This window comes from Anser anser (genome assembly GCF_964211835.1).
Source record: "Anser anser genome assembly, chromosome: 2".
Taxonomy (NCBI): Eukaryota; Metazoa; Chordata; class Aves; order Anseriformes; family Anatidae; genus Anser; species Anser anser.
This window is the reverse complement of record NC_139721.1, coordinates 22,900,284-22,912,800: the sequence shown is the minus strand read 5'-3', so window position 1 is coordinate 22,912,800 and position 12,517 is coordinate 22,900,284. Positions and strand designations below refer to the sequence as shown.

The 12,517-nt window shown below is 38.6% G+C and overlaps 1 protein-coding gene across 10 annotated transcripts in view; it reads left to right on the top strand.

Moving 5' to 3' along the window:
• Positions 1 to 12,517, top strand: part of VPS13B (vacuolar protein sorting 13 homolog B) — a 478,347-nt gene that overhangs the window by 32,354 nt on the left and 433,476 nt on the right. The window contains exon 1 of one of the 10 annotated variants that reach the window (XM_083824121.1): positions 9,305 to 9,326. The exons of the other annotated variants lie outside the window; for them this stretch is intronic. The gene's annotated coding sequence lies outside the window, so the exon portion shown is untranslated. Of the gene's footprint in view, positions 1 to 9,304; positions 9,327 to 12,517 lie in introns of those variants that run through there. 10 annotated transcript variants of the gene reach the window in all.

Sequence of the window (12,517 nt, the reverse complement as noted above, 5' to 3'; positions counted from 1 at the left end):
GGAAATTGAGTATCTCTGGCCTTGCTACACGAAGCACAAGAGAGAACTTCAACTTTAATGATTCAGTGCTTCTCTCTCTGATGTCAGTATTGGCATGTGGCTGGTGCTGTCACAAATGTACGCTATGGGCTAATGGCATATGCAGCAGACGAGCAATGTGAGATTCTTGGGAGGCAGAAATAGAGAGTACTTCCTTCAGTTCCCATCCTCACATCAGGAAGAGAAAGAGAATTTCTTGTTCAGACTTGCTACAGAGGTTAGAAGAACACTATAATTTGACAATATTTTAGGAATATGTAAATGAAGTGGTCACTGGCCATAAAGGCCTTGATGAAACCCCTGTCTTATGAGGCCTTGAAAATCAGTGCTGTGCACCTTATTTAAACAGCAATGACAGGTAGCAAGTATGATTTCATCGGGGATTTACATCAATCAAAGCGTAGTTAAAATTCTCTGAAAGTGAAAAGCTAGTGTCTCAGCTTAGAAGCTGATTTTGGAGGATCACGTAGACATATATGGACTTTTTAAGCACTTAAATATTGTGTATGCCTTGGGGATTTGTGGTTCATTGCATCGTAACTTTCTGGCCACCAGGCTTTAGAAGTAGTGAGAAGTAGTGATGTAGCCCATTAGTTGTATGAAGCATGAAGCTAAATAACTTTTTTTTTCTTATCAAATATAGAACAAATACTTTATCTCTTTGTACAACGAATCAGGTAGTAGTTAGTATCCAACTTTATATGCACAAGTACGGTATGACTCAGCCCTAGTCTATGAAATGTGGAATAAATATTTGATCCTCAAGCTGCTTGGTGGGGAATGAGGGGAAAGATGAGTAAGTGGAGGATGTTTGTGCATGGTGGATTCAGGAGTGGATGTACTGTGGGCAGTGCCACAGGAGGTTGTTGAAGCATGAACCTGATCCATGGGTGATTGTTGTGGATAGACAATCCTGGATCATCTTAGTCCTTAAGTTAGAGGCATTACCTAAAATTCAGATTAAGACTTCTGTAAAGTTAAGGATTTAGTTTCTGAGTAATGGAATTGCCTGTTGCAACAACTTACTAAATTTGCAGATGATACTAAGTTAGGAGCTGTTGACTCCATGGGGGCAGGGAGGCCTTAACAAGTTAGAGAACTGGGCAATCACCAGCTGTAGGAAATTTAACAAGAGCAAGTGCCTGATTCTGCACCTTGAATGGAGCAGCCTTGCATATATGTACAGGTTGGGGGTCAAGAGGCTGGAGAACAGCCCCACAGAAAGGGATCTGGGGGTTCTGGCCGACAGCAAGTTGAACATGAGCCAGCAGCGTGCCCTGGGAGCCCAAAGGGCCAACCCTGCCCTGGTGTGCCTCAGGCCCAGAACTGCCAGCCGGGCGAGGGAAGGGATTGTCCTGCTCTGCTCTGCGCTGTGCAGCCTCACCTCGGGCACAGTGTGCAGTTTGGGTGCCACAGTATAAGAAGGATATAAAACTATTAGAGGGTGTCCAAATAAGGGCTATAAAGATGGTGAAGGGTCTAGAGGGAAGGATATATGAGGAGCGGCCATGGTTTGTTCAGCCCAGAGCAGAGCAGGCCGAGGGGAGGCCTCATGGCGGCCTGCAGCTCCCTCACGAGGGGAGCGGAGGGGCAGGCGCTGAGCTCTGCTCTCTGGGGACAGCGACAGGACCCGAGGGAACGGCATGGAGCTGGGACAGGGGAGGGTCAGGCTGGGGGTTAGGGAAAGGTTCTGCACCCAGAGGGTGGTTGGGCACTGGGACAGGCTCCCCAGGGCTGTGGTCACAGCACCGAGCCTGCCGGAGTTCGGGAAGTGTTTGGACAACGCTCTCAGACACATCTGATTTTTTTGGGTGGTCCTGTGTGGAATCAGGAGATGGACTTAGTGATCCTTGTGGGTCCCTTCCAACTCAGGATTTTCTGTGATTGTACGAACTGCTCGAGGGCTACAAATAAAAATAACATCAGTCAAGGAAAGCACTCTTTCCATTGGTATGAATACAGGTGTATTAAACAAATGTATAGCAGTATTTGTGGGTGGTATGTTTTAAGTTAGCTTCTGAAGAAGCTCAAACTATCCACCCTCATTGCAAATATATACCATGGAAAATGATGTTAGAGGAACCTGCATGAGTTGATGACCTAATGGTGTTACCTGTGATTAGTCTGTCACTTAAATTTATAAAAGATTTCTTAATGTAAATTAATAGATCAAAAACTGATGAATTACAAATATAAGAGAATATTTGTGTTTAAATATATTCCTTGGCTTATGTTATTCAGTAGTTTTGTTACAGATGTTGTTCTGTGTTCAATTTGAAACAAGATATGTTCTTTTCTTCTGCCACACTAAATGCTCCCTGAGCATTCCTGCTTGGCATTATATAAGATTAGAGGCTTTTTTTCAGGCTTTTGATCCCCTTCCTCCCCACACTTTTTTTCCCCCAGGTTACTTTTTACTCTTATTTCTCCATCATGTTGTCCAGTTTTTCATCTCTCACTTTCGCACGTGGCTGGAGTACCCAGCTGAACACCTAATAGTCCTGTGTCTTTTTGTTCCCTTGGGCATTCAGCTCCAGTTTTTGCTGACACTCATTTTCCTCCCTCATTTTAAAACTGTCCTCTTTCTTTAGTTATGGAAGAAAAATTAATTTATATTCAAATTGAGTGGCACAGATTTGGGAGAATGGGTTTTACTATTAAATTTAGCTTAAAACAAGCAAACAAAAGAAAACATTTCTCTGAATAATTTGTACCAAGGAAAGTATATTCATTTGAAGAATTTGTAATATAATAAGGAAGGCCGTGGCATACATGGGGTGATTACTTGAAAGAGTAATAAATGTCACATCCTGATAAAAAGTCCCAACTACCTTAGAGAAGGCACGTTGTATTTTTAAACTATCCAATATGATAAACATTTACATGTTGTGATCTTATAATTAGAGAGGTCTTTTGTGAAACTTTGCAACAGTTATAATGCAGTGTTGACAGTTACACTTCTTTTAACATATGGTGGTTTTGTGTGACAGATTGCTGACTGGTTTAGAAGACAAATTACTGTTTGTTTAGGTTTAAAGTAATATTTCAAAAGCTTTTTGATTTAAAAGCGGTGTGTTATAAATAGCAATAAATTCCTTGAAATGGTGTACACATCACAGACTGACAATCGCAAAAGAAATGATGGATTATAAGTAAGAACTCCTTAATGTACATTTTGAATAAGTTGCACCTATGTGTACTCTTTTCCATTTATTAACCAAGACGTTTGTGCAGCCATTCAGCTAGCTTTGTGGTTTGGTGGTTTAGTCCATTAGTTTTGTTAACTAATGTTATTTAGGTAAGATGTGGGTGATGAATTACATTTGGTGAAAAACTGTTCTTCCCAATAGTGGTATGTGAAGTTAACTTAAAAATAATTAAGAAATAGAATACAGAATTGAAACTGAGTTGTTAGAAACTCAGTAATGCTATTATTAATTTGTGACTGCAAGTTTAAATACAACCACCTTGATGAAACCTATAGTCTTTTTATTGAAGTTTTGTCTAGAAACACTAAATAATAGAAGATAACTGGAACCCACCACTAACTTGGCTTCTGTGATTAGAAATTGATCAGTTGAAAAGTAAGAAAACTACTTAAGTTAGGACAAATAGCATTTTTGCCAGGCGTATGGAACTCTCTGAAACTTACCATACAATTATAATCATGCAGCAGATTTTACTTATATTAAAGATATTTTAATATCATTAATACATATAATTAATACTAATTTATATTACTACTTTATATTATGTGCATAGCATGTACGCATAGCATACGCATGTATGCTGCATGAGAGTAAATATCATAAATAAGTTAGAATTACGTTTTGTCTTAACATAGCACTAAAAAGTCCATAGCATTCTTTTTGTAAAAATTTTTCTTAGAAATATTTTTTCAGTCATGTTATGTTAAAAATTCCAATTTCCATTTGTAGACTGTATTGTATGCTGAGACCCTACTTCTTCTATAATGAAATTCCCCACACTTTTGAATTTGCAGAAGGCAGTGAAGACTATGAAGAAATTCAGTATTGCCGTGCCCATGGCTGACAAATTTCATTCCTGCATGAAGCTCCCTGCACTGGCAAAAGGATCGCCAAAGTAACATTTCCAGCTAGAGAAGAATTCTCCTGGTGCTGGAATGGCTACAAGCTCATATTTGGCTTAGACCCATCTGAGGCAGTAGCTCAGGAAGAAAGGACTGTGAGGCTAAAAGTCTGTGGCCCCAAACATGTTTTAGTTGTGTTGATTTCAAGATTGGTACCTTAAGGAAACCAGATGTGCACGGTTGTGTTAGATGTCTGTTGTTCATTCTTCTCTTCCTCTTCTGCTGTGCTAAACCATTAAAAATTGAGTCTATTGACTAATTTCAAACACTTTTGATGGAGAAATAGGATTTAAAGGATGATAACCTATGAATTTCTGAAAAATCAGTAGCAGGTGGGGAGATTTTAGTGGGTATACTCCTTTCCTTATTGTCATGTAGTATCCGTTTCCATCTGGTTGCCCCCTTTCTTCTCTATCCACCCCCAGCAGCAGCTAAAAACCAAACAGTGCCCAAGTGGTGCTCAGCAATAAGAAGAGCTCTCATGGATAGGAAGTTCTCCAGGTAAAGCTCTGTGCCTTTGTGCCTTCCTCTGTCATGTGGCAGAGGTTTTTTTGAGAACTGGGGTTTGCTCAACTGGCCACGTTATTGCTGGGGGCCTGCTGTAGGTATCCTGCTCGATACTGTTAGGGATTAGGAGAAAACTTGGTCTGGACAGTATTATACCCTCCTCTGAGGGAAGTGGGTGGCAAGGTTATGTTGTAATAAAAATTATTACTACATCCTTGGCAGGTGCTTGGTGGAGGGAATTCTTGCACAGGGGTCTGGCTTTCTAATAAACTGAATTGGAAGTGTGTTAGGGAAAAGTAGCCCCTAAAGAAAGCGTGAAATGGAGCTGCAACTGCAATGCACCAGTACACGGGAGAAACAAGCACCCTTAATGATCTTCCACTGTGAAGGCAAGTGACATTTTGGCTAAGGGTCTGGGGCCAGTTTAAATAGGGTTGAGGACTGGTGCTAGCCCTCTAGCAGGTGGAACAGATTACAATAGGAAGAGTAAGCTGAATGGGCCAACACTTTGCTAATAGTTCCCAGATGTTGTTTAATAAATCAGCAATGTGATCAAACCATGCTCACAACAGTTTTTCTTCCTGCGGTGTTTCAGGAGACCACATTGATGAATGCTGTAGAAATACAGAGCTCAGCTATTCTTAACTAATATTTCAAGGGACTTGTAACAAGGATGAGAATATGCCCAGTATTTGACGCAGCATCTTCTAAAATACCATGCAAAATGTTTGAACTGGTTTAAATACTGTTGCTTCTGGACAGAAGAAGTGCAGTGATGTAAGAAGAAATGTGCCTGTTAAGGTGCTGACCAGTTTAGTGGCTGGAACTGTCTGTGATGTGAACCCATCGCCACCCCTGACCTGTGCATGAAGCTGAGTGACAGCAGTATGTTGTACAGTTTCCATGAATGGAGCTGTTGAGCTTGAAATAAATATAAGTTCTGTTTTGTTCAGATGTAATGTTCAAGAGAGTACTTTTTAGATGTCAGTTCTTTTATAACTCTTAATTTTGTAAGATTTGATTTTTTTTTTCTTTTTTTTTTTTTCTGAACATGAGTCAAAAAAGAGGATAAAAATGCTGTTGGTCGCTTCTGGTCTCTTTTCTTCTTATGTTTGCAGTCCATTCTCCTGAGCATGTTTCCTGTCAGTCTTTCCTCCTGGTTCTTCCTGGTCAGCTCTTTCTGCCAATCTTTCCTCTTTCTTCCAGGCATAGAGAATGTAAGTGGGGCAGGAGGCTGCTTTTAACCCATATCCAGCCTACACCAAGGGTGCCCCACATCCATCAGTTTTGCTGAAAGAGTTCAGCTAGCACCAGTCTCTCTGGTACTTCTCTCCTCTGACTCCCCTTCTGCCAGGCCACCTGGGTTTCAGAATTACCAAGTTACAGAATTGTGTGCCCTGTGAGCTTTCTGGAACAAACACATTGGATTTGCCTTTTTTTATTATTTCCGTACTTCCTACTATAGCAATGTCAAATCTTGAGTATAGCTGCCAGTTGCTACTGTAATGCTTATTTATTTTTTAAAACTGTTTGTTGTTTTCCTCTGTGTAGCTTAGAGGGCTGTAGTTGAGGATCAGGACTCCATGGTGCTAGGTATGAAACACGGAATAACGTTACAGAATTAAGATGCTCTCCCACCCCTATCTCCCCAAACCAAAACACTGGGCAAACTTCCTGTAATACGAGGAAGAGTGAAATCTTTGAAAAGCTTAACCTGGGAGAAATTGTGGAAAAAGCTGTTTTGAGATGTTTATTTCTATTAAAAAGCACTTACATCATGGTAGGTGGTCTCATTTTTTTTTTAAAGCACAATAAACATATCAGAAACTTTACTAGATGATCAGTTAACAGTTTATAATATAAGTTTCTTCCCAAAACAGAAAGAAGATATTTGTACAACTCACTTCCCTCAAAAAGTCTTGCAAAATCATTTTATTAGTCGCTCTGTCTTGGGTGTTGAGAAACTGGGGTGTATTTCTGAGCAGTCTGAGGAGCACTTAGTGAGAACAGTCTGTTTTATTTATCTTTGCCTCTGTGGCCTTATCACCACAGTCTTTCAGACTCTGACAGCTCCCTTTCTTGTAAACAAAAGAATGCTCCTTTCAAATACCTCTGATAATCAGCTAATCAAACCAGTAGCGATGTCACGGGGAGATGTTATTTCCCAGAAATCAATAGCCAGATTCTGCAGTATCTGTGTAACAGGCAGCTTACCACAAGCTTCTTGGCTTTCAGTTGGGGCTGCTGGTGCAGCGTATTAGTGTATCCTCAGTTTTTACATAGAAGTTTAACTCAGACCCATATTTCAGAGCACATCGTGCTGTGCTAATATAGAATAACTAAACATGGATTATGTTCCCGACCTAATACAGGTAACTGTTCGGTGTGCTTTGTTGGTCACTGCTACTACTTGACTATCTCAATCTAACATCAGCTGAAACCAGATGCAACAAGAAGAGCAAATACAGATTAACACCTTGTTAAATGAGTTCTTGATTGCTTCAGGTTGTTCGTTATTCTTAACCAGGTTACCCTTGTTTATTCTTCCACTCATCGAGGTGCTTTGGCAGCTGGCTACAGACTGCACTTCTTCCCCAGTTCCTTGGTATTTCTCCTTAATAATCCAGTACATAATTTGAAGAGTTGTTTTTGCCATATTTCTCCATGAAGTAATACTGAAAAAAAATAAGTAGGAAAAATCAAGACCTTCCATCGTCTTGTCTGTCTTAGGGAAAGACAGAGATGAATCCCTGAGTACTCACTCTGAGATGTGTGATTTGCCTGTTTGAAAAGTCTTAAAATTGGGTTTTGTAATAGTGAAAGATTCTCATCAGGACAAGTGTGTGTGTACATACATATACATATATTTATATATACAAACTTCGATATGTAGTACTGAACTCCTTAATTATTGTACAAAATAGCAACCCAATCTGATTTGGTTAAATATTCCTTTTTGATATTTTATAGTGTCATGATTTTAAAATGTACATGTGTATGTCCTGTCGTATAATAAACTATTTCTTTTTATAAAGTTAATGTGCATTAAGACTGTTAACCTATACCTTCCAAAAGATTTACAGATGTCATGGTTAAATCACTGTTTTTTTTTCTGTTCAGTGTTGTGACATTCCTAAATTGCTATTCATTAGAACAATCATAAAATTATTTTCTTATTGACATACTTTGCTGATGACTCTTAATGAAATATTCCTATCAGGGTAATTGTGCAACACAATTATTGGGGCTGTATTAAAGCTGCTGATTCATTTGTAAGTAGCAATGCTTGACCTGTGCTAGCTATCAGAAGTGTTGCAAGATCACACAGAAGTGTAATATTAATGAATTTGTATGAATATAACGAATCTGTATGGATCTATGTATATAATATGTTTTGACAACTATGTGGCAGTGAAATGCAATCACATCTTTTTGAAAGCAAGGTTTTGATAGTGCTTACCATTTTAATTAAACATATTTTAAAAGCAATCTTTTTAAAAACTTGTATTACTTTTATATCTTTTTTTTCCATGTAGAGCCATCCTAGAGCAATTTGGGATGATAGAGTTCAACCACCTGTTCAAAGCAAGCCCAGTTAGAGCAGGTTGCTCTGTGGCTTGGCCAGCCAAATGTTGAATAGCTCCAAGGTGATTTCACAACCTCTTTAGGCAGGCTGTTCCAATATGTGACCACCCATCTGGTGGAAAAGCTTTTCCCTAGACCTGCTTGGAAGTGCCTGTTTTTCAACTTGTGTCCATTGCCACTTCTCTCACAGTACACCTTTGACAAGAATTTGGCTCAGTCTTCTCTGTACCCTCCCAGTAGGCAGCTGTGTAAAGCGGTGGGATCTCCCTTTGATAATCTCTAGGCTGAGCAATCCCTGTTATCTCAGTCTTTCCTGAGAGAGAGCTCACATGCTCCAGGTCCCCTAACCACCTTGACGGTCATCCGTTGGAATTGTGGTACACCCACGTCCTTCTCATTCTGGACAACTGTGTGTGTGCTGGAGAGCCCCAGACTGGACACAGTACTCCCCACAAGGTCTCAAAAGGGCCAAAGAGAGGGGAAGGATCACGTCCCACAGCCTGTCGGCTTTACCCTTGCTAATACAACCCAGCACGCCGTTGGCCTTCTTTGTGGCAAGGGCACGCTGCTGGCTCTCGTGCAACTTGTTACCCACTGGGACACACATATCTTTTTCTATAAAGCTGATTTTAAGCCCTTTGGCTCCTAGTCTATACTGTTGCACAGAGTGGTTCTGTCACAGGTTACAGGCTTAGCATTTGCCTCTGGTGGACTTTGTGGAGATCCTGACAGCCCATTTCCTCAGCCACTCAAGGTCTCTGTCAACAGAAGTCTTGCTCACCAGCACATAAGCTCCTCTTCATGGGTTGATACCACCCACAGCCTTGCTATGGTGCAGTCCCATCTGCTGGGCCTTTAATAAGGATATTAAATTGCAGGGGCTGGTGATTGAAGAATAGCACAGGTAACCAGCCACCAGTTGGCTTTGAACCTGAAATTGCAGCCTGGTGGTCCAGGTGCTTTTCCACTCAACTTACCCTTCGTGTCCAGTCAGTATCAGCTGTGTAAGGACAGCCCACCAGCAGGGAAGAAGTTCCTCTTCTGTGGATTTTGCATGTTGCAATTGAAGATACACTTCACATAGGTGGGAATATATATCTCTTACTGGCCAGTGAAGGGTATTAAAGCTCATTGTCTTAGAAATGACGAAGGAAAAAAAGAGCAAGGTTTTTGTAGAGTAAGAGACAAAACAGTGACAGAGAAAATGCAAGTTTGTGTAGTAGTTTCTTAGAATTGGTTGGGTTTTTTAGTTTTTAATTCATAATGGTAATTGCTTTTACACATTCTCCTGTTTTCTTTTAAACAGAACTTAGATTTTTTTTTACTTGGTTTCATGAAGTCAAAGGGACAATATTTGCATAAATAGCTAAGTGATCCCCAAGAGAAAACATTCTTTCCCATAAAGCATGCTCATGAGACAGTTTGGAGACATGAAATAAGTTTTATGTATTTTAAAATGAGAAAGTGTCTTTTTTCCGAGAAAAAGTACGCATTTTAAGTGTGGAAAACAGAATAATGAGCAAAGATAAATTCTGCCTGTTAGGAAAGATCATAATAAACCTCATCTAGTATATTTTCAGGTTCTGTCAATTTTAGCTCACTTTAAGCCTTGCAATAATTGTTTTATATGGCGCATTGCAATAGAAAAGTGACTGAGGAGCTCACATGTAAATTTACTAGCCTAGGTGCGAGTAGCATGTTACTTATGACTTTATGCATAGTTTTAGATGTAACCATAGCGCTCTATAAAAATGTTTCAGCACAGTACCTGGTCTGAAGTATTTGCCAAAAGGGAAAAAGAACGGAGCCTAACTGTACAAACTTTTATTTCTCCTGATAGGTTAGAAGTTACCATGATATATTAATGTAGTAACGCCCATACACAGAACCATACATGAACATTTTTGAAATTTTCTCAGCTCTGTTTATGACATAAGCTAGAGGAGAAAGCAGATTTTAGTAAATGAGTTACTTTCTTAAAAATCAGCACTCTAGATGCATCATGCATATTTTTAGTTTTGTACTGTTGTGATTTTTACTTGGAATCGCTTCCATTAATGCTAAAATGAATGGGCACTCTATCAAATATTATACTCTAACTAAAGTTATTAGCACTTTCAGAATATTATTCCCTTCCCATCCCCAATATAATTTTTACTTTAGCTTTAAAATGTTTGTCATCTGGTGTGAGCTAGATTTATTAGAGTGTAGTAGTTTTAGTACATTTTGGCTGCGTGTTTATGATGACATCACTGTAATCTATATACAGTATGTGATTTCAGTTGTTTCCAGTGTTAAATATTTTCATAATTATGCTAGTTTTGGCAGCTCACTTGGAACTTTTTCACATCTCTTTAATGAACATGTTTTACTTGTGGGCTTATGAGACAGCCACATGTTTGAGAAATTAATAGTGTGCTCTTAAAGTTAACATTGAGCAGAAATGTGCAGACACAGAAAGCTTTTGGAGTTAAGTAGGAACGTAGTTCCTCTAAGGTCACAGCCACTGTTATCGTCTTCTGTAATTAAAGAATGCAACACTTATTTTAGAAAGTATCAGTAGCTGTTGTGAAAATGCTATGTGTTCTTGTTAAAATAAAACAAACCATACAGCTCTTAAAACCTTTTCCATAATTGTGTAATGTAAGGAAACGAGCGGGTGTTGTCCATGATTAAAAGACCTTTTTTCAAATGTTTGGTCAGGTTCAATTCTTCTTAAATGTAGGTAGACTCTGTTACTTCATATGGATTAAGTCATACAGGTATATTTCTAAGATAACTTATGTGTGTTGTGTTTTGGTACTAACTTAGGACATGTAAGTTTTTTTGTTTTGATTGCTTCTTGATCCAATTTACTCTAAACGATTGCAACCGTTTTCCATCACAACAGACTTGTAACTCAGGGGAATACAAAAACTTTATTAAATTTATGTGAATATTTGAGACTTTCTTCTAAAATGTATGCAACCCATGGTTTCTCCCCTGCTCCTCTAAAAAAATATAAAAATTAAAAAAATAACCCCCCCACCTCCCAACTAATGTACTAGTTTGTACTCCTCTCTGAAAGTAGTAGAAAGATAAATCAGTTGTATTTAATCTTTAAGTGATAGTAATATGTATGATGAATGTGTTGCACAGATTTTGCTTGAAGTTATGAAAAAGTTCATTGGGCATGCTTGTGGCAGTACAGGGACAGAAGAATTAGTCCTGAATGTCGACAGGCTTGGTACACTTAACACTTCCAAAATAGAATGCTTTTTTTCTCTCCTCAATTTTCTTTTTCATGTAGCCAACATAAATACTGCAAGGTGAGCATAATGTGGTGCTATCAGGTCAATTCATTAAGTGGTCCTACCACAGCGCTCTGTACAGTCTGAGCTCAGGAAAGAAGGAAATGTGCTAATTGAGCTGGTTGGTAACCCTGACATTTCATTTTCTTGCAACTAAATAGCAGTATGGTGACTCATCTGAAAATATGTTTTCATAGTATGTATGAACTACTTTCCAAGAAAAAGGGTTCAGTTAAAAGTTATTTAAAATTTTTAGCTTAGAGTCTGTAATTTATTTTTTTCTCAGGAAGCTGGAGATGTGAAGGAGAGAGGAGCTTTTCTGATTACCAAACATTTATTTTGATGAAGTGGCTTCTTCCAAACAGAATTGATATTGAACACCAATTTTATTTTTTTCATGCATTGGAATGGAAAGTCCTGCATGACTAAGCACCCACTTCATTTTTCATGGATCACAGTGTGAGAGTCCCGTATGACTAAAGTGAAGTTTCTAGGATCTGATCATGACCAAACTTCTCTTTAAGACGTATAAATTGATTTAATTCTATATTCATGACTAGAAAACTTCAAATCCTTTATGGTACTCACCCTTCTTCTAGAAGTTATCTTCTACCCATTCCAAAGTATGAATGGGTCTGTTTTTCCATTTTCTCCAAGTAAGCTTAGTCTTCTGTTTATTTTTTCAACATAAGCTTATATTGCTCATCATCTCTGCTTTTCTTTCTGAAAAGTTATTTCTACTTTATTGGATCATTTCCCTTGTATTCTGTGTATGTAAACACAGAGTGGAAGGAAATAAACTTTGTTCAATTGTTTTTGAAGCTGTAGACTTCTATTTAAAATGTATCATTGCATTTAACTTTTTTCTTTTAATTTCATTTAAGCATTAAGAAAACAAGTAATGGGAAATTTGTTTCATAATTTCTCTGAGATTATTAAAAATGCCAGGGAGCATGTAAGAAGTGTGTCATCTGCTCTGTAAGGA